This window comes from Mus musculus, chromosome 12 (assembly GCF_000001635.26).
Source record: "Mus musculus strain C57BL/6J chromosome 12, GRCm38.p6 C57BL/6J".
Taxonomy (NCBI): Eukaryota; Metazoa; Chordata; class Mammalia; order Rodentia; family Muridae; genus Mus; species Mus musculus.
This window is the reverse complement of record NC_000078.6, coordinates 38,370,001-38,393,660: the sequence shown is the minus strand read 5'-3', so window position 1 is coordinate 38,393,660 and position 23,660 is coordinate 38,370,001. Positions and strand designations below refer to the sequence as shown.

The 23,660-nt window shown below is 36.2% G+C and overlaps 1 protein-coding gene across 8 annotated transcripts in view; it reads right to left on the bottom strand.

Annotated features, from left to right (window-relative positions):
* Dgkb (diacylglycerol kinase, beta) overlaps nt 1–23,660 on the bottom strand; it is a 754,071-nt gene that overhangs the window by 240,579 nt on the left and 489,832 nt on the right. The window lies entirely within an intron of this gene.

Below are 23,660 nucleotides of genomic sequence, written 5' to 3'. Positions count from 1 at the left end.
CTATAAACATGTTCTAGCTAAATTGTTCAGCATTATAAACCACGAACTGTCACGCAAATTACCATTATGTATTAACTTTCTTCTCTATATCAATTTCCCTTTGATGATCATATATTTTTATTTTCTGAAAACGTCAGTCATGGTAAAACTTCCTTTTTCTGCAATAATGAATGCCTCACGTTCTCTCATTGATTAAGTTTAACTCAAAGTTCTGATGATGCTAGATTCAACAGCATGGTTCTCTTCCTGCCCAGTTGATGGATATCCTCTAAGATGACCATGAATCCAAAAATGAGCTGATTAAAGAAGTAATAAGAAAATCTATACAGATGACTAAGTCAATCCATCAGTGTTTTGCCTCAGCAGGATCAACCTTTTCTCTGCGTGGAAAGTACCATGGCCAGGAGATAGCAATGAACTCTGACCTCCGAGAGTGTTGCAACAGGAACTAACAGCAAGGAAACATTTGCTATTAGAGCAAATAGACTCCTAATCAACACATTATCGATCCGTCATATTTGTCAAGGTCACTTTATACTTTAAAAAATGATCTTACACTAAGGCTTTAATGGGAAAAGTGGACTAATTTGATTTAAAGAGTAAATGCTATTAATTATGAAAGACAGTCAATAAAATGCTTGTTCCTCTAAACATAAAGGCAAATCTAGCAGTGTCCTGATTTATGGTAATGAATAAATTGATGGAATATGTTTACTTCTATCACTTATTCCCATTTCTACATTCTGCTGTTTAGATTGCTATATATTATAAAATCCTTGACACAATTCTTGGCAACTGAAAACTAATTTTGGTTCAAAATATTTTTGTAATATTATTACTGTGTTTTTATGTTCATTTATACATTATTTTGAGGTTATTTCTAGGATATCTATAGGTGATGATATAACAATTTAATATAGCTCATTCTAAGCTGATCTCCCATATGGAGACTGATATAAACAATAAAGATAATGTTATTAAATTCAGAAAGTAAAAATATGTTAGAAAATGACCAAGTCTAAATATGTGCCTTCACATCAATAAAATATTTAATGGTATAAATATCAAATACATAATATCTCAGATTCTGAATTTTATCATCTACTGGTTTTATTCTTAGTTTTTATTTTTTTACTATTTTATTTTCAACAAATTAAGATATAAATTATTTAAGAAGAATGAACTCAGTACATTTAAAATAAATGAAAAAAATTGACTTTATATGTAACCCATATAATTACTAATCTCTCAAAATAAAAGAAAAATACTTTTTCATCTAAAAATGGTTCAACATAACCAATGCATGCTACTCCACAGGTCACTGCAATAAGTAAAATGACTTGGTTATAAAATATGCATTGGAAGATGTACCTTCAATATAAGTTTTCCCACTTGTGAGTCATCAATGTGCGGGCTGAAGTTTGCTCCCCTGGACTGTAATTACGTGACTATGTCACTGGAGGGTAGCAGACCAGGTCAACCTCACATTGTCTGTTAGGATTTGATTTTCCTCCTTTATGAAAGAACTTTATTGGTTAGGAAACAATATATTTTAAATATACTTTCTAAATATAAATAATCAAAATTTATAAACTTTAATCTACCTGCAAATGTTACTCAAGGAATATTATATACTTTTTTTACATTAGGAAGAATATATTTCTTAAAAAGACAATCAGTATAAAAAAATATATCATAGTAAACAAAGGATACCATCATATATTTTGCATTTGATTATGAAAATATTATATAACATAAATATGCCAGATCATTTAATTACTGAAACAGTATCTTGTGTGGAGCAAATACCATGCCTTACCATCAAGAAACTCTCTAAAATGCAAATGCCTGTCAGAGCACTTTGATAACTATGAAGCCTATTTCAAATCTGGTTGAAACTGAAGACTTGTAATTTCTCTTTGTATGTGTTCTGTCCTCAAATGCCAGGTGCCATATTACTCTTTGTATTCTTAGTTATGTTCAGAGTTCCCATAACACTTTGGAACTTAATGCAAAAACAATTTTCATGTTCTCCAATGTAAGAGGAACCCTAGCTCCATGTGTACATTGACCAAAAGGCAGCCAGGTTTAAACCTGCCTATGACACAAAAAGCATAATATTCAACAACTGAGATTACACATAGGTCTGTAAAGACAATCTATTAAAGATAATTAGCATTCTGTGTTCAAAATGTTACATACTTGTGCTTGGGACAGGGCTTGGTAAGGACTTGCTTCACATGCAAGCATGAAAAGTTAGGGTTGAATCCCCAGAACACACATGAAAGCTGGCTGTGTCCAGACATGCTTGTAACTCCTTGTTAGATGGAGGGAGGTAATTCTCACTAGCTTGATAACCATACCTCAATGGCATAGTTTGAAGAGTGAAAGGGGGGGGGGGATACCTGATGCCCTTTGCTGGTTCTAAAAACACATGTACAGTCATGCACACATGAATACACAAGATTGAATTTACAGAAAACATGTTCCAAGCTCTGTGTTTAAAATGCCTGTGAACATTCTTCATATTAAGGAAATGATGTGCTCCAATCAATACCCACTTCTCTCATAGCTAAGCCTGTTCTATTATGGAATCATTCACTGAGTTACAGAACAATGAACCTCTACAGAACAGGACCATGTAAATAAACGCATACACGTTTTTCACTGAGTAAGGAGATATAACGTGGTTACATATTCTCTCTATTTTCCTAGTCAGATGAAACAGAGTTGCAACCAATGAGCTAAGGTTTAGAACATTCTTCCTAACACACGTGCGTGTACATGCGCGCACACACACACACACACACACACGTGTGTATATGTATATGTATATGTATATGTATATGTATATGTACATGTACATGTACATATATATGTACATATATATGTATATGTGTGTGTTAGGTATAATAGTTATAGTTCTTATAGTTATCATTATAAACTGCTATAAAAATAATAAAGAGTTGTATTCTTGACAACAGGGGCTGAAGAGATTGCTTAGTTAAGAACATACTGCTCTTGCAGAAGAACTGACTTTGGATGCTGTGCCCAAGTCTCATGACTCACAAGCTCCTACTAAGACCAGCTCCAGGCCATCTGATACCTCAACCACTAGCACCTTCCCAGATATGTAGCGTGTGTATATACTCACAAATTAAAGTAATGCAAAGAAATCTTTAAAAAATATTAGGTCAGTGTGAGTATGTGTGCCATGTGCATCCATGCTTGTGTGTATGCATGTGCATGTGTGTGTGCATGTGTCTGAGAGACAGACAGACAGAGACAGACAGAAAAACAGAGACAGTGAGGGAGGGAAAGAAGGGGAGGAGAAGAGGAATTAGAGAGTTTCAACAAAAAGTTTGGGCATGGAAAGCTCTATGAAATTTAGAATTTCTTGCAAATTTTTATAGATAGACAAAATGAATTTTAACTTTTCTCATGAAGAGAAAATTTAATAATAAGCGCTAACCACTATCTTCATCTATACAAATAGCTGAGATACCAAATGAGAGGTTTATTGGACTAGAAATGAATAGCCTCACATCGGTGTGTGTGCTGGTCATCATTATGCTTGGCCTACTTCTAACCTGCGTGCATTATGGAAGTGTTAGGCACACTACTTCACATTTAGAACTCTCCTCATTTCCACTCTCCAGTCTCAAGTGTCTCCCTTCACCTAGCTCTTTGCCCTCTTGGTATCAGAACCTGCCACAGACGTTGCAGAGTTTTACTGCAGAGACATGTTGGGGCCATCCCACTACTGAGAGCCTAGCCCAATAAACAGCTTTTCATGCAATTTGAAACCCTTGATTGCTCCTTTTCTTTCGCATTATAGCATCACCATATCACTAACTTGATGGTCCATGGGAATCGTCTGTGCTGTGTGTTTTCTCTTTCCTATTGACATCCTTTCCATTCAGTTTGACCATGACTTGATGCTTGTTGATATTTTGCACATTACTCCTGTCATCTAATCCTAACATCTAGTATATCGGTGCTTTCTTATAGCAAGTTTAACCTTGGAGTCTTCTGCCTCTAGTAGAGTAATTAATTGTTCTGGAGTGCTCATCAATTAAGCTTTGTTGTCATAGCCTTGGAAGCCATCTTTCATGCTTGTTTTCTTTCAAGATGAATGAGGCTGACTTTAAAGGGCCAAATCTTACTGCAATTTCTGAACATTTAGCCTAAGAATAAACATTGGACCTACTTCAAAGAATGCCTTATCCATTGGAGAAAATGTGACACCAGCACTGTAAATACTCATCTACTGCAGTTACCTAAATATCTACTTCGATCTCATCTTCATAAATGATTTTGATCAATAATGACCATTTGGAAAGGCTGTAGATAGGAACAGTGAAAAAATTTAAAACCAAACAAGCTAAATAGCATTCATTCTGAAAGTTGTGTTAAAATACAGTTAAACACACATACACAGTCTCTGAGTTTCTTTTAGTTGAGTCCTTAAGTATGTCCTTGTGATTTAAAAATGAAAATTATGAAAATGGACACCTTATAATGACTATCAACATGACATATACTTGGAATCAAAAGCGTAATCCTTTTAGAACCTTTTAAAGCTTTAAGCACAAATTTACATTATGATTTCAAGAAATGCATACTATCATTTTGAAAAGCATCAGAAGAACAGCTAATGAATTCTACTTTCACCAAAAGGAATATGGGCAAGCACATGAAAAGGTAAACTCTTGAGTTGTGTATATTATCATTTTGCTTTTTTCAAGTGAGCAAATAATCTATAGAAGTAAAAGTCACAGTGAGCCTTGTAGTCTGATGATCACACTGAGGAAAAGGGAATCAGAGTGGTGTCTAGAAGCAACACATGAGAACGGAATTAGAGAGGACAGTGGTTAGTATGTATTTAGAGGTATCTATGGAGAGATATAGCGTTCAAGATGACAACACAGAATCTGATATTGAAAATAAAATCTGAAATCCAAGGGAGATATAACAGAGGTCCTAAGAGGGCCATTATTTTTAAAGTCATTAATGTTTTCAGATTAGTCAAGTTCACTGAGGCTACCTCAATGCAAGAGCGATATGCAGGCTTCTGGAGTGCAAATCCTGTATGTAAAGATACACCAGGACCCCAAATGCCGTGAGCTACATGACTCACATTTATCCTTGATGTCCTGAAGGAAAGGAATGGTGAACTCGGAGGCATGTGGAATGTAAACAAACCTGACTGGGACTTTGTTCTGTAACTTATAAAATGTATAACTATGAGTTATGGCTTTAGCTCCTCTACACCTCAATTGTTCTTTGGCAAATTTCCAATACTGCTACTCGTAGAACATCAGTAGTCGTAAGTATTTTATAATGCACTTACAATATATATCTGGGACATAAGAGTGATTGCTAAATGGTTAGAACCAGAGAATCCATGATTTTTTTTCTGTGTGTATCCACTATATGTATGAAAATAAATAACTTGTCATCTGCATTATTTCAGGTATATAACAATGTGTAACTCAATATTAATATAGTACAACTAAACTGTTAATTAGTAGCATGTAATTAAATTCATATTAATTTAAGGAAAATTTATTTTATCACTTAAAATTACTCTAAGTAACTTCTGTTCTGTAAAAGTGATATGTGAAATCTATGCTTCACCAAAGAACTTTTAAGAGATTTAAATAATTAAGTATTCACATTTGGGATAAGAGAGAATTGTAAGAGAGAATTGACTATTATATACAATGACTATCTGATATATTTACTTCCATGAAAAATGAATTTTAAAGTTGGCTAATGATTAAAGAAAACTTAGAGCTGATAGTGCTGAAATTGAGACAGAGTATGGGACATCGTCCAAATTATGTTTCTAGATTGGCAAAGAAAATGTACTTCAACAGGGTGTTCTTTGAAAAAGTCATTTCTCTTGAAGTTCTCGAAAATAGAATAGGGCACAGAAGATTCTCAAGCCTTTGAATCTAATAAAAATGAAAGAATTTTTAAAACTTAATCTCCATAGACTGCTAGATATCTCACTTTTAATCAGAAAGTTTATCAAGAATTATATTAATGGAATTTTTAGATTATTATGAAAACCAACATGAATTTTGGCAAGAAAACATAATTTCTTTTTAAGGGAAGTTCTCCAGTGATTTATCAAACTATCACAAAACATGCCTTTACACACTGAAGTATGTACAGATAATTTTGAAAATTTCATTTTGAAGTTGCACATTAGTCAATTAATTAAACTGAAAGAATGAGGTAAACATACTCTCCTGGTCTCCTGTGGAGCTGACATCATTGTTCTCCTGCAATAAATAGAATAACACACAGACTTATGCATTACGTTTAATGCTTGTGACTTGTGGAGAAATTAACTGGTAACTCCTTAGAGAAATCACCCAACAGCTCCAATTTGAATACTCCAGGGCTCTGCTGCTGCCTCTACCCTGGCCAAGTACAAGCTCACACTCTGCCATTTGGAGAGATGCTAGTGCCTGTGCAGAAAGCACCATATTCCCCAGAGAGCTGGCAAGGAACCACCTTCATATTGCCAGTGTAGAAATAGCATTAGAGCAAGACTAATTGCTGGAAAGCCTGTTCAGAAAGATTTGTCATTCAGGATGGTAAAAATAATCCCACTTTTCAGAGTACATTCAAACTTTTTTTCTTATTTCTAGTATTTAATAGAGATCAAAACATTTCCCTTTCCACAAGTGAACGCGTTTTATGTAATGCAGCTATTTCCTTTGATTTGAGTTCAAGCAGAGAAGCTGAAGCAAAAAAGAATTCTGTCTAGACATACCATGTTTGTTCCTTTTGTAAGTGGTAATTTATTAAGCCTGAAATGTGTCTTAAGGAAGTATTTGTATGTTCCATAAACATCTCATTGAAAAGTGGGTGCCATGTTGGAAATACAGCCGAGTCTAAGCAAGTTATCCTGAGTTCCAGTGATTTGCAGTATGGAGAGCTTCCAGGAACCTATATTTCAACCTGTCCCTGACGGCCTCCCAGATCAGTCTGCTACCCTCATCTTCTATCTTTTGAAAATGATCACCAAATATGCTCACTTGAAGATCTGCAGTGGCCAGTACTTCCTGTGACTTTAACAACCTGATTTTGCCAGGAAAGACTCTCTTATGAAATCTATTGTCTCAGATGATCTTAATTGTGCTTCAAACCACCCCAGAAACTAAAGTTATAAACCAAAATGTTTCTCACTCTGAAATTCCAAATAGCCGTGGTGTTATCTAAACAGCATCCAGACTAAGCCATTGTCATCACTCTTATTATTTCATGGTAACGTGAATGAGCGTAGTCATTGGATTTCCAGCAATGAGTATCTCGTGGGGCCGGACTTATCTGTGATTTGTAACTATAGAGAACCAACATCACCACAGTAAACAGAAAAGAAACCTGTTATGAGGTTAAGCCATGTGCACTACTTGGCATTCATTCAGTTCACTGTAGCTGAAAAAATAACTGTGAGGCTCCATATCCCATTAACACTGTCTTAATTATTGTCATTGTCCCGTCAGCAGCTTGTTTACAACAGCTCTGGCTGACAGCAATGGTGGGATGTTCTGTCAAGGCCATCACCCGATGAGATTTGCATTGGCAAAAGATTCTTCTTCCCTTTACTCAGCTATCTTGGGGGAGTCAGTGCTTCATTAACTTGTACATAATCACGTGTGCAAGACGCTAGCTTTTAAAAATCTTTCAAAGAGTGGGCAACACTGTCCCCTTTAGTATTATAGTTAACCAGTTGAAAAGAGAGGTTGTTTAATTTTTTTACCAGCTGAAAAAAAACTTTACTCAGTTATGTCAAATGTAAAAAAAAAAAAAGAAAGAAAGAAAGACTCTGTCTCAAATCTTTATTTTTCCTTAAGTATGACTCTATGCACAAAAACGTGTTCTTATTGGGACTAAAGTTCTATGTCAAGAAAAAGTAACACAATGCACACATGCACATGCCTGCGTGTACACACACAGACACACATACACACACACACACACACACACACACACACACACACTCACATACACTCACACATACACACACATGCCACATACTTTTCACCCAATAGGAATCAGTGTCCTTACTGATTGTAGTTCTGTATGGGAGGAAGACTTTTAAATCTCTCTCAATAAGGAGGAAGCAAGCAGCACAGACTGGAAAGAACCGAGGATCAGGCTTTGTTGTTCCCTTGCTCAATATAAACTCCATGAACATTTACATCCTTTTCACTTCGGATATGATAGTCAGTGTAGATCTCTGAAATAAAAATCAATGCTTTTCTTATGATTAAAATGGTTTATCATAGCTTAGCTTGTTCTCTTAGAGAAAATATTTCAAGATATATTAAAATACTTTTGCAAAGCTATTGAATAATTCTAATTTAATAATAAAACGTATGCCCCTGCCTAACATCAATACCGAATTTTAATTTTGTGGTCATATTATCATATTGTTGGGTTGTGATGATTTTACTTCCTGTTAGTAAGACATCTATGGTGTTAGATATAAGTTATAAGATACAACTCAAGAGTTATACTTTTTACTCCTTGTTAGATCAGTGGAAATTGTTCCTGGTATTCTTAAAAGAATATATTTTTGCTAATTCAGTTTCCCCATCAACATCAAAGTAGCAAAAATTATGCCCTGTTTAGCTGTGTCTGTACATAGTTTGATTTTAAAAGTATGTAAAATACTCATCAAAATGTGAGAGTTCTTATCCATAACACTAGACCTAGACCCTGAGCTGATACAGCAAGTATGGGTGGTTTATTATATGATTAGTAAAAGTAAGTTATTCAGCTTGTCCAAACAAAAGACTACACCTTGTGGTACGACAATGTTTTATATATTAGTTAAATCTTTAGTAAGAAGATTATGCAAAATATCCTCCATAAAGATATACATAAAGTAGTTCTCAACATAACGGTAGATTGGTTCTAGAAGCCCAAGAGGATGTCAAAATCTGTGTATGATGAAATTCTATACAAAATGAATTTCATCTACATATACCATATACTGTATGCTTAGTTACCTGTATACTTTAAATAATCTCTATATTGATAATAATGTATAACATGATGGAAATTAATATAACATTTGTATGTGCTTACCACAGCTACTTTGTGTGTGTGTCTGTGTGTCTGTGTATGTGTTACTGTATGTGCAAATGCATATGTATGTGTAGGTGCACATGAGTGCACTTTGTTCTTTATGACATGTTATCTCACTGGTTGGAGCTCTCTGAATTGTTTACACTGGCTGGCCAGTGAACCACAGACATTTATCCATCTCTGACTATACAGCACTGAGATTACAAACACGTGTCATCATATGTGGCTTTTTAAAATGTATGTTCTGGGGAGAGAACTCGGGGTTTCCTGGTAGCCTGGAAAGCATTTTACCAACTGAAGTATCTCTCAAGATTCCAGACACTTATTTTTTTCTAAGTAGTTTTGTGATCAAGTCTACTAGATACAAAAGCATACAGATGAGGATACCATTGCATGCATTGATTTTTGCTTCTCTTGAGAACTCTAATGCAGATAGCATTTGTTGGAAGAAATTATATACCCTGATATCTTTCTCTTAAAAGCTAAATTCAGATCCTCTTCTTTGCTAACAAAGGCCTGGCAGAAGGGACTTCTTCTCTCTCCTTGTTTCATAATTACGTCCTGCTCCTAGAGAGCAATAACATTTTACTGGCAGATCCTATCTCTTCCCTCTAGTCCTGTGCAAGGAGGGGAGTAATTAATCCTCGTGCTTACTTGAGTTTGGTTTGGCTTTGGCACAGCTCGCTTTCCCTAGCAAACCATAATTGATTCTGAATAATTGATCAGTGACGGACATTCAATTTTCTTTATCTTCTCTTCCTCTCATTCTCCTGTGATATATATTTTCTTTGGGGAAACATTTTCCACTTTAAAATCAGCCCCAAATGCAAGCCCTTTTAGTGATCAAATCAATTTATGCTCCTTTCTGCCAATCTCGATCAACTCCCTGTGACTCCTATTGGAGAACTCTTAGGGAACCCTAATTAGGGTCCCACTCTATCCATTAGTTTTCAAAAAGGAAGTAAACTTCTCAAGTCAAGATGTCGGAAACTATTTACATGTAACTCCTCTGATATTTATCTTGCCCCTTCACTAGCATGTTCTCTTTCCCCTTTGACAAGGTCTGTTCTTGAAACAAGGAACCTTTCTGAGCTATAGAATCAAACTGACAGCCCTCTGAACTCATTGTCTGTGAATCTCATCTCAGCTGTGTTAACTCCCTCAAGATAGTTTTTTACTTTCCCTTTATATAAAGGCAAGCTCACTATAAGCCAGTGTCCCACCAACCACACTTTATTTCAGTCAATGAGCCAATAGATAAACCCTCCTACTAAAACACAGCTGAAAGTACCTACCTTTGAGGAAACTAGTTTTAGAAATTCAATAGACTTAGGTCACAGAGAAGTGGGAATGCTTAGAGAGATAGCTATTGACTAAGGGAGTGTGAAGAGATCCTTTCTACTTAAAATCACAGACAACTGAAGAGTCACTGAACAGAGTGAGTTAAGAACAGTTAGATATCTATATTCTCAGATACATCACACAAACATCTCAGCTGCCCCAGCTGGAAGTGTGTCTTGATGAAGCAATGTCAATCTTTCTCTTCTAACAGGAAACAGGGAATGCTACAATGACTTTCTCTTTACCAACTGCCATGCCATTTTCACCACAACCTTTTCATTCTGCTGGGAACAAAATACTCAGGCAGCAGCATATCTACAGGGGGACTTGTCCATGCTGCCAAAAGAAAAGTAGCATACACCAGTAAAAATGTTAAAAAAAAAAAAAAACAAAAACCCTTTTTACTCAATATTCAGCTTCATGCAGATGCATAAAATTAACATTTGTCAAATACTCTTCTGTGTCCTAGAAGGTAAGCCTTTGAAGAAAACAGAACTACAGCCCTATAAACATCCCAGCCCTTTATCCATTACTTCACCACAATTAGTAATATTTTCTCTTCTCAAGATCCTCACTATACCAAAGCTGCCATCTTCTGCTCTGATCTTATCTTAAAGTGCCTCATCATTCTGCATTCTGCAGAATTGCTCCTTCCTGCTCCCTTGCACATTCGGCTTTCCAGTAGCTGGTCCTTTTCAGTCTCTGTCATTCACTCTGTCTTTTCTTGTGACCACCGAACACCAGAGAGACCAAAGCTTCACTCTATAATCTTTCCTGGAATCATCTCACACATCTCTGAGACCAGAAGAACCACCAGAATCTGGTCCCTCCTCAGTTCATATCTAACATCTTAAATGTTGACAAGAGAACAGATTTAGACTTCACATACAATATAGAGTTAAAACCCAATTCTTGATTTCAAATTCACTTCATCCAGCTTTCAAAAACGAGTAATCCTAGTCATAATTGCAGACCTGGATAGCTAAGATAATACATATGCAAACAAATGTGGGAAATGCTTGCTATATGACCTTGTAAATATCATTAGGAATAACAAAATGATACTTTTGAAATACATTATCTTCAATTTATTAATTTTTAATAAGTTATGCTATTATGATTTCTGAAATAATTTACATTTTACAAGCTAGTCAATCTTTCTAAAATTATATTTCTAAATTATTAAGTTTGGATCATCATAGTAGTTTTGATAAGCTTATAGTAAGAAATATGAGGTTGTTTTTATGAAGGCTATTACCGGATTGTCTTTAGTAATTTTTTTCACTTACAAAGGAAAGATGCATCATAGGTTTAATATGTGTCTTTCCAGAGGCCAAGGATAACAGCAATAATCAAGGTAAATAAGGTTTCAGTCATCAAGGAGCTACAATCAAATTGGAGAACACAACATTCAGGGAATCAAGGGCTTCCGTGTATGGTAAGGTGTGGACAGGAGGGACCATTTGTAGGAGATAATCATTGGGATAAGATGTGAAAGGGAAGGAGTCTCTCTTGCCAAAATATAAATAAACAAAGATCACTGTAATCCAGAAGCACTTGGAAAGAGAAATTAAAGCAACAAACATTATACTGTCATTCAGGACTGGAGACAAACCCAAACTAGGACAGATGAAGCCTAATACAATTAGTCATCTCAGGAAGTCACCACTCTGTATTGCAGGCAGGAGCACCATTAGGGGAGATGTTGTTCTATACTGCTGTGTTCTAGAGGCAGAGTCACCCACCAGAAGATAGATTTTTTTTTGTTGGTGCCTTTAAGAGAAGTCAGATTATCCGAAGAGGTACAGTTTCTATTAGAGAAACTGTTGAAGAGAGAAAGAGGGGAAGGCACCTTCTTTCATGAGTATTGGTGAAAGAGTAACTACAAAGGCCACTGAAAACACTCCCCATACCTCAGCTAACTCTTTAGGAAAAGCAAAGAACAAATTTTTTTATCAGAGTCTGGTTGGCTCAAAATAATAGCTGAGGTTATTAACAGCTAACGTCTTAATACTTAGGTTAAATAATCTCAGTGTAAAATAAATTCAAATAAATTTAGAAATACATTTTTGGTCAACTATAGAAAAATACTATCTGGCCCTAGTACAAAGCATAGGGAAATCTGATGAAAACTGTAGATCTGTGTGCTGTCCTTGTCAAAATCACACTTCAAAACTATTTCCTCAAGCCTTACCTAGACTTTTTCAATGTTGGTTGCATGTGCAAAACCGGAAAGAAATGTCCACACTGTCCCTTCCTTGCAGCCCACCAAAGGTAAACCAACCTGCAAGTGTTTAGAATGAAGTAAACTGATTCTCTTTGAGACTATCTAATGCCAGGAGTACTGGGAGATTCACAAAGTGGGAGATGGGACAAAAAAAAAAAAATAAAGCTTTTACTTCCTGCTTTAAGCTAATTGACCTCTTGAACAATTGATTTAAGTGATGTGAGATATTGCCCATGGGGTCTGATCTGGACATATTCACTGGTTATATGAGGCACTCTCTTGGGCTACTCCTCTCTGAGTGCTTTACTAGAGGACCTGGGTTCAAAATAAATGTCTATTCTATATGATTTTGCTATAGAAGTTAGAACCAGGAAGACAAATATAAAATTATTTAGGTGTATTTAAAAAAAAAAACTATTTCTTTTGTACTTTGTATTTCCTTTAACCAGTGTGTTGATATCTTCTATGCTATCTTTAGCTGAAATGCCCAACAATGGAGAGATGGAACCTGAGGGGACCCCCTCCACTAGATAGACAGGGCTCCAAGTAGAGGGATGTGGTCACCAACATACCTCCAAATATTTGACCCAGAATTGTTCCTGTCTAAAGGAAATGAGGAAAAAAATGGAGCAGAGGTTGAAGGAAAGCCCCCTGAGTGACCAGTCCAACTTGTGCTCCATCCCATGGGTGGACACTAAACCCTTTCATTATTACTGATGTCATATTGTGATTGCAGTCAGGAACCTAGCATGGCTGTCCTCTGAGAGGCAGTTGACTGAGACAGATGCAGATACTTATAGCCAACCATCTTACTGAGTTCCAGGAACCACTATGGAAGAGTTAGGGGAAGCAAGGAAGCATCTGAAGGGGATGGCAACCCCACAGAAAGACCAAGAGTATCAACTAACCCAGTCCCTGGGAGCTCCCAGAGAATAAGTCACAAAAGAAAGAACATACATGGGCTGGTCTTTGCTCCTGCCCCCACCAACCCCAGGCATATAAGTAGCAGAGGACTGCCTTGTCTGGCCTCAGTGGAAGAGAATTAGCCTAATCCTGCCAGAGACTTGATGCCTCAGGGAAGAAGGTTGTGGGACTTGAGGTGGGGGTGGTTGGATGAGGGGTTATAGTTGGGGGGGGTGGAGAGCACCCTCTCAGAGGCAAAGGGGAGGGGCAATGGGGTGAAGAACTCTTCTTAGAGGGTAAACCAGGAGGGACAACCTTTGGAATGTAAATAATAAAACAATTTCATAATAATATTTTTTGTTTCTGGAGATTATAATATATCATTTACCCCTTCCATTTTCTCCCTCCAAATCTCCCCATATACCACTTCTTGCTCTCTTTCATGTTTAAGGCCTGTTTTTTTTTATTAATTGTTGTTATATACATGTATGTGTATGTGTGCATGTATGTGTTTATATGCCTGTATATATATATATGTAATTTCCTATCTATTTAGCATCGTGAATGACAAGAAATTAATGGGAAAAGCTAGTTATACTGAAAAATTAATTGTATAACACAATTCCTATCTGTTGCTATTAACCAACATAAATTATATGACTCAAATTGAAATTAGACTTTTAGATATTTTTAAGATAATATTATTAAGATTACAGCAATATTTGTGGTTGTAGATATACAGTGAAAAATTCAAGCCGGGCGTGGTGGCACACACCTTTAATCCCAGCACTTGGGAGGCAGTGGCAGACGGATTTCTGAGTTCGAGGCCAGCCTGGCCTACAAAGTGAGTTCCAGGACAGCCAGGGCTACACAGAGAAATCCTGTCTGGAAAAACAAACAAACAAACAAACAAACAAAACAAAACAAACAAACAAGCAAAAAAACAAAAAAAAATCAAGTTATGATGATCAAGTTATACTGTAAACAGATGCTTCAGTGATCCTTGGAAAACAGTGGTAATGAGTCCAAGGTCAGACAGTGGCAACAAGGAGAACTAGAATAGACAGGATGATGAAGTAAAAGGTGATTCTGCTCCCAAATCACCCAAAGAACTGTATGGATAAGGTGGCAAGGCAGTGTTAACATAAAAGCCACTCTCTTAACACCTCCAAAACTCATAGAACAATTGAAAGAGGTCTACTACCAGTCATTAGCATCTCACTAAGACACAATCTATACCAAAGATTCAAAATAGTAGAGAAATGAGAAATGGTTCCTGATAAAGCAACCACCAACCCCTTTCAGAGTTTAATAAGTAGCTATTGGGTAGAAATTTGTCTCTGAAGCTATTAAAGGAATAACTAAAATTTTGACTTTAGTGAGGGACTTTTATAAGACCCAAATGTCAACTCAGAAGAAATGACTCCTGATCATGGAATCCAGAGAAAAAAGGAAGCATCTAGATTAATAAACACACAATTAAGTGATTATTTTCTGCTGCCATGTGCTAGATCGGAGGCTAGAAATGATAAGAATCATGGGAGGGAGGAATCATTTTGATTAGATAAAAGTAACCTAAGCTGATTACAGTATTAACATCACTTGAGTTTTTAGCGAATACTTAAATTCAAATACTTGGTTATTTAAGTAATTTTCAAATTGAGCTGAGGACAAATACCATTTAAGTACATATATAACAACCTTCAAAATTCAGGGAAAAATTACTCAATCTAGCCTGTTTAATTATTACATTTTTCTAAATGATGCTTTCTTAATGTTTAAAATGTAATGGTTCAAAATTAATATTTTTATTTGATACTCAATAATTATTATATATATTAAGCATTACAAATAGTAAAAAGTAAGGTTTTAAAAAAAACAACCATCATGCCTTGAATATCCACACTATCCAGAAGTAATTTTTCTCCATCAATTTTTCTAAACTTTTCTTTTTACCACGATTGTTTACATATATACAATCTTTCTATAATTTTCCATCAGAGTAATTAGCATATTTTTAAATTTATAATAAATCTGCATATTTTTATAAAGTCTAGTTCTGTACAACTTTCTATTCATTTTGTTCCAAATTTCTTTCATGTGTACATTCATTCTATTTCCAAAACCTTTTGCTATTCCTATCTTTAAAACATTTTTATGCAGTAAGGCATATCTAAAATAGATTTCATTTACATTTACTTATATAACCAGCTATGTTTATATTTGCAAGCACATTTCATCAAGAATTAGTTAACATTTATCCATCATTAAAATGTTTTCTGAAGTCAAGTCTCAGATGGTAAAAATTGTGGTTGAATCAACTTGGCATATAAAAGGGTTAGCATGACAATAACATTAAAAGTATACACATAAGTGTTACTAAGCAAAACAAAACAAGAAAAGATTTAAGGATTGGTAAATATTTACACCATAACAGGTACATGTTGCACCTGTTATATGTCCTATAAACAGAAGACCTGATTACCTTAATTATATTACAATAAAAATTGTAAAATGTAAGGTTGAATGACTGAAAAAATATATCAAACTTTACTTTTGCTAAACATATATGCATTTACTAAAATAAATATACATTTAAATGGTAAAAGTGGTGGCTTTGATTATTGAAATTGTGACTTCAGAAAAAGCCCACTGATTATTATGAAATTCTCATAGAACATTTGGCAATACCAATTATGCTTAGAATCTAATATTTAATATGTCTTTTGGCATTCAGATGTAAATTCAGGTGGAGATTGTTGAACCATCAATTGCTTTGCTATCATAACCTCAGTATTTGTACTATGAATGTTAGTTAACCTTTCTCTAGTGTTGGAATCCGGAATAGCTCTCGCAATAAACTGCTGCAAATAAACACAATAGTTGATGTGTATCTCAGCGTAATTTCCTCCTCCTCCTCCTTCTCCACCCTCCTCCTCCTCCTCTTCCTTCTTCTTCTTGGAGTGGGTTTTGTGTGCATTTTTCTTTTTTCTTTTTAAAAAATTTTTTATTAGATATCTTCTTCATTTATATTTAAAATGCTATCTCCAAAGACCCCCAAACCCTCCCCTGGCCCTGCTCCCCAACCCAACCACTCCTGCTTCCTGGCCTTGTCATTCCAGTGTACTGGGGCAATGATCTTTGCAAGATCAAGGGCCTCTCCTCCCAATGATGGCCAACTAGGCCATCCTCTGCTACATATGCAACTAGAGACACAAGCTCTGGGGAGTACTGGTTAGTTCATATTGTGTGCTTTCCTCCAAACCATCCCTGCTCTGTAGATGAAAACTATGTGGCATGTCATTATACTCCTTATTTCTCTTTTCTCCTTGGAATCATTATAATATAAACAATGTTTTAGCCTATGAAAATGTTAAAATAGATATTAAGTCTAAAAGTAAAATAAGAGGGTATTGACTTGATCTGTAAAACTCACACCATGAGAGAGTATGTGGCAAGGATATAGAAAAATGAGTGAAACTATTTATTAAGAATGGCCAACAGGTACTGACATTCCAAGGCAACAAGGTCATAAAAATGTATGTCTTATTGTCACAATTCTGTTTACATGTATATGTGGAAGGATCTAAGTCATATCTGTGAGCATGCCTTACAGTGCATGCACACACATGTGATAATAAATATACATGTGCATACACACACACATTCACACACACAGACAGAGATAGAGACAGAGACAGAGAGGGAATGAGAGAATAGAAATCTATAAACATTGAACCATTCAAATACACTTGATAAAATCCTACTATATTACTATATATTAGCTTTTGTCAATAAAAGGGAAGAAAAGCGAAACACAAACTTTTGTTATGTAGTAAGTGGTGTACAGAAAAGGAGGCAATAGCAGAATGAAGGCAACCTTTGATTTCAAATTGCAACTAGAATTAACAGCAAGGAGTGATGGGAAAGCAGATTATTTGTATACTTCCTCTGCAGAGGAAGTCATATCACACTTCTTTGCTAAAGATATACATAGGCCGATTGAGAAAGAAGGCACCTGTAAGACAAATAAGAGACTGCTTTTATTGTAAACACAATGAATGTGTAAGGAAGAAATTTATTTCAGAGTTCTAAGGCGAAATCTACATTTTTCTCATGCAATATTTTAAATGGCCCATTACTTAAGTTAAGAACATTCAGTCCCTTTTTTAACATGTCAGACATCCACTGGATTTATAGGTCTATCATCTTTCAGGATTCATTCACAACTAGAAGTTGGCTGTCCACCAGAACTTAATGCTGAGGGCTTATTGAAGACAGCGCACATGTTGGTCGTGAGAACTCAAGCTGGATCTGAGATGGAGACGTATCCTTGATAGATAGATTTTAAACTGGCAGATGACATATCGAGGCAGCAGGGTAGGAAAGTATCTGCAGCCTTACCCAGTGTGGATCTTGTATGTTACATTATCAGCCTGTCTGGTAAGGTGTTGTGGGCCTGTGTCCCAGAGGCTTTCCATGGAGATCTCTCGACCGGCCTGGTGCGAGAGTTCCAGAGAAGGGAAGCAAGTGAGGGCAGCGAGGGGAAGTTGTTTCTGCTGCTTCTGCTGCTGCAGTTGGCTCCACCTCCGTGTCTTCCAGGTTACTTTGTGTTGTCCTGCACTGAGTCTGGTCGGCCAGGCGACAAGAGACAGACTAGCCAGAGAGGAGTGTGGCAGAGAGGAGTGTGGCAGAGCTTCAAGGAGTGTTTTGGTAGAGCAGACCTCTTTCCATATGTTACAGCTCTTAAAACAGAAGGTTCCGACGATAGAGTAGTTCTAACACACCTTTAATCCTTCCGAATAGGATTCTTATACACAGTTTTGGGGTGGGTAAGGGTCTGAGAACATTGGAGGAAATCTTATTTGCATATGGGAGGGCTTGGTGCTACTCCTATGTGACTGATGACCACATACCACTCTGCAGGGTGCTCTGGGAGGCTGTAGCTGCCACAGGAGTCAGGGGTCCAGGAGGCATGGTAGAACAGCTTCTATCCCATGCAGGTGGAAGTCACCACCCACCAGGTCACTGGGGTTCCAGACCTTTGCTCAACTGGGGACCAGGCTGTCTGTGCACAGCCCACTGTCCCACAAGGTGTGGCACTGGAGCAACACTGGCATGACTCAATAGGTATCAAAATAAAAACAAAAATGAATCAAACAGACAAGAAAGTGAGGTGGAAACTTGTATGGAGACAGGAGGATTGGCAAGGAATAAAGAAGCGTAAGAGGAAGTGGAAAAGTAAGTATGATCCTAGCATACTATATACAGGATTGAAATTGTCAAAATAATAAATTTAATTAAAAAATTCCAAAAGAGAGAAAGAGTATGCGATTTCAAATAAGAGAAGGGATTGCTTATTTTATATCAATAAAAAATTAAATAAATAAAATAGAGTAAACTGTGCACCCTTTTTACATGTCTTGAGCTCAAAAAGTGAAAACTGACTAGATAGGCATACATCAGGGATAAGTAAGGGTTCGGGATCTGAACACAGTAGGCAAAATTTAACTAGGGCAGACTTTGGAGTGGTATTAGAATTTATTTAAACAATTAAAACATTTTACCCTGAGATGAAAATAACCCTGTGGTATTAGGGATAGTAGCTAACTATTATGTAGCAAACAGATTGTCCCAGAGATGGTGTAATACCATGGCTGTAAAAAATTCCTCTCCAAGGAGTCAGTTGGAGGGCTTGGTGCCATCGCTGTCAGTAATAAAGTGAAGTGCTGTTTAATTTACTCATATTCTAGTGTGGTACAATGTGTACTTAAGGAGCGTCCTTGTCTCATCTGTAAGGCTCTTAGAACATGAAAAATTCTGTAAGTTTCGAAAAGAAGATAAAAGATATCAACAAGAAAAAATATTGATTTAACCTTCAGTTTCTGTTTAACTTTTTATTGCAGGTCTCTGTAAATGGGATAAAAGTGACATACATTGCTTGACTGACTACTAAATGGATTGGCAGGGGTGTGAAATGACATTTTACAGCCAGGGGGATGTGTGAAGGCCACTTAACATTTCTGACAAGTTGAATCAGTTGACATTATCTCCTGTGTAACTTCTCTATTAAAACCTTATCTTGTATACCCATAATTTCTACCAGCTGTATAAAATTTAAACACCCTGATGAAATTGGCTAATGATTTTGAGACTCATTGATGTCATTTATGTTTAAAAATTTAGCCTCAACAGACTAATAGATCTAGAAGTCAAAGATATAATTGTAGACGTAAATAGGCTAAAATACATAGAAAATGATACACATAATATACAAAGTGATTATATATAAAGATATTTTTGGTCATTTTGAATAAGACTGTTTTCTGGTATATGTTAAAACTAGCTTGGACTTCTGCATTCCAGCAATAATTAAGATTGAGTCAAATGATACACATGAATTTTTAATTAAGCTTTGCTTTGATTATATTTCATCTAAGTGAATAAAAGTCTATGATGTTGCTTCTCAGACATGCTTTGTACCATGGAGATGAATTTTAAATTTTTACAGTGTAAGAGAAGTCACTGATTCTCAACTTTGCAAAATATAAACAGTGTATAAATGAGACGCCTCTAAACATTCTTCCTGTTATGGATCCTGGCCACAAGTTTACCAGTGACTTCAAAACCATCCATTAACTTTGTTTATTTATACAAGTAGTCAATCTGAAGATCTTGACCATACGCAGAGTATGACAATAAAAAGCTCTGATAACATCCTGCTTTAGACACATGGGCTAAGTCAGAATGTTTCTTATTTCACATATTTTCATATCATTAGACTTATGATAATAAAAGAACATGATGAAGTATGTTATACATGCAAGTACAACCTTTGATAACTCTCCTTAGTCCCTGGTAAAGATGAGACCAAGCCTTGGTGTCTGACAGCTTACCAAAAACTTCTGTTCTGCTCTAGCATGAGCATTAAATGCAATTTTTCAATATTTTCTTTGTAGGGCTGCCCTATGAAAAACTCTCAAATTGTTTCCAGTGATGTCAAAAGATAAGACCACTCCCATTACCAGACAGCATTTGTTAGACACTTTCCCCCTTTTGAATAGGTATGCTGATGCTATTGAGCTCCTGTGTTTACTACTGATTAGTGGTCATATATACCCAATGGAAAGAAGTAAGACCACAAAGATATTACAGTACTTCTTATCTGGTCAATTACTTTATGACCATGAGAAAGAAGCTTCATTTCTGATAATATCTAAGTGCTTTGTAAACTTCATTTTCCTTGGATGTTTTAGGGTTCTACATTTTACATATACTGTAGTTATAGCTAATTCCAAAGTTTTTGTTTGTTTGTTTTTGGTTTTTGTTTTTGTTTTTTGTTTTTGTTTTTTGTTTTTATTTTCTGTTTTGTTTTTCAAGACAGGGTTTCTCTGTGTAGCCCTGGCTGTCCTGGAACTCACTTTGTAGACCAGGCTGGCCTCAAACTCAGAAATCTGCCTGCCTCTGCCTCCCAAGTGCTGGGATTAAAGGCGTGCGCCACCACCGCCCTGCTCCATTTGATATTTTTATCAAGTTTTTATCTAATTTACTGATCTCAGGTCTTTGGTGTAAATGACAACACCATCATGTGCAGGCATTCATAATATCCCAGGCCATGTATTCCGCAAACCATGTAATGGGGACAAAACTTACTTCTACTGGGCCCTTCATTTTTTGTGTTTTGTACCTGAAACCTGAGAAGTATATTACACACCGTACTACGGGATAAGCAAAAGTATACACTATAAAAACCCTTTACATAATTGCAGTCAAGTATTTTATTGAAAATGTATTATATTTAATACACCTTTTGAAAAGCTATTTCTCCTATGTTAAAATAGTAAAGGGAGAAAGAAATCTGAGTAGGTTCTCTTAGCGTGGCTGATATTATCTCCGAACACATAAAACTATGATTAAAGTTATGTATACAAAATTTTACCAGGGCACACACATGTGAAGAAATTGCACCACATGTCTTTGTTTTGCCTCAGTTAACTGTAAAGCTAGCGTTTTTCAGTTATACAGAATATGAGTTTTGTAAATGCTTTAATTATCATTATTCTTATGACTATCTGACTATATATGTTATATGGCAGAAGAGCACATAAAGAAGTATAGAAGTATTCTATTAGGATTGCTTGTTACGTTTTTTTTTTTGGCTCACTTGAAATTATTCAAGGCCAAGGTGCTTAGTTAGATTAGCCATGCTCAATAGGCAGAAACAAATGCCCTTACTGTAAACCTAGCCAAGCCTTTGTGGCTGGTGACGTCATTGATCCCAGAGGAGAATTGACTGCTGTTCTTTTCCTCAACCAGCATAATTTTTAACTATATTTAAATATTTAGTTTGTACAGCTCTCACTTCTCATGAAAGATGCTCCTTCTCACAGTAGATAAAGACTATTAAAAAATCTGGCATGCAGGCAGGACTTCCAGTGGAGGGATAAATATAATTAACCCACCAACAAAATCTTCCACCAAAAATGTGTGCTGCCTACCAGAAGTGCAGAGACAAGGATGGAGTACAGACTGAGGAAATAGCCAACTAGGGAACTGGCTCATCTTGAGACCCATCCCATGGACAAAAACCAATCCCTAAGACTATTAGTGGTACCCAGAAGCTGACTGAAAGGAATACACAATTCACAGTAAATCATTAGTTCATGCTGGGAAAGTCTTCTGGAATAGTTGGAGGAAGGATTGAGGAACTGGGAGTGGATAGGGACTCCATAAGAAGACCAACAATGTCAACTAACCTGGATGTTTGTGGGCTCATTGCTTGAACCACCAACCAAAGAACATATATGGGCAGGACGTAGGGCCCGTGTGTATATGTAGCAGATATGCATCTTTGTCTTCCCAACACTTGGAGACAGGCTTCCTCTGACTCTGTTGTCTGTCTGTGGATGCTGTTCTTCTAACTGGGCTGCTTGTTTGGCCTCAGAAGGAAAGGATATGCCTAGTACAGGGGAGACCTAAGGGGCCAAGGTGGGTTGGTAGCAGGGGTCGATCTTTCCCTTCTCATAGGCAAAGGAAAGGGGAGGCGGTTGTGAGGAGAGGAGGGCTGTGATTGGGGTGTAAATTGAATAAACAAATTAATTAGTGGAAAATTTCTGTCATGGAGTCCCTCCTCAAATGACATGTTGACAAGCTGTCTGAGTTTCTGTGCTGCTTTTGTCACAACATCTTCCAGGACTATGTTGTCCTGGGTCTGCACTGAGAAATGTTGAGTTGAGGGAGAGGTGACCGTTAGCTCTCCCTAGTTTCTTACTGAGCTCAGGATCAAATGCAGAAGATTCGGTTCCTCAGGATATCATTGCAGATAGGAACTTTCACCCTGCATCACTGATTGTAAACTCACTGAAATTTACACTGAGAATCTTATTCACTTAATTGAAACATTTAAGTAATTAAATATTCTCTACCTGATAAGTTTTATTTTAATTATCTCTACAAATTTACTGATTTTAGTATTTAAAGTGATTTGTTTCAGAATTCAACCATTGAAAAAATTGCATTGTGTCATAAAACACTCCTGCTGTTCTAAAGAACAGAGGGTTGGATGTACAAAGAGGTTCAGAACAGCCAAGCCATGGACTCACCATTTACCAGCTGTTTAAATATAAACAAAAATGATTTTCACCATTTCTAGTTGATAAACACTGAAAATCATAAAGAAATCACAACTCATGGTTTTGTTCAGAATTAAAATAGTACATATAAAAACACAGAGTAACTCATATGCTCTTATAATGAAGTATTTGCTTATTCTAATTAATGATAAATATAGTTTTATGCTTAGATAAGGCACATAACACTTCTCTAAAATAAGTTACTCAGATTTCTTTAGTCATTAAATTCTAGAATTTCTCATCTCAAAGGAAGGAAATGTATTGCCTTACAACCTTAATCAATGGAAAACGTAATCCTAAAGACAATCTCTATGGATACTTTATTGTGTGGAGGTTCTTAAAAGTTCTCAAATAGAAATAGAGGGATAATGGAGAACAGTATTTAGTAGTGACTTTGAGCAGACATACAGCACATTGTTGGAATGAGCTGTACTTTGAGATGT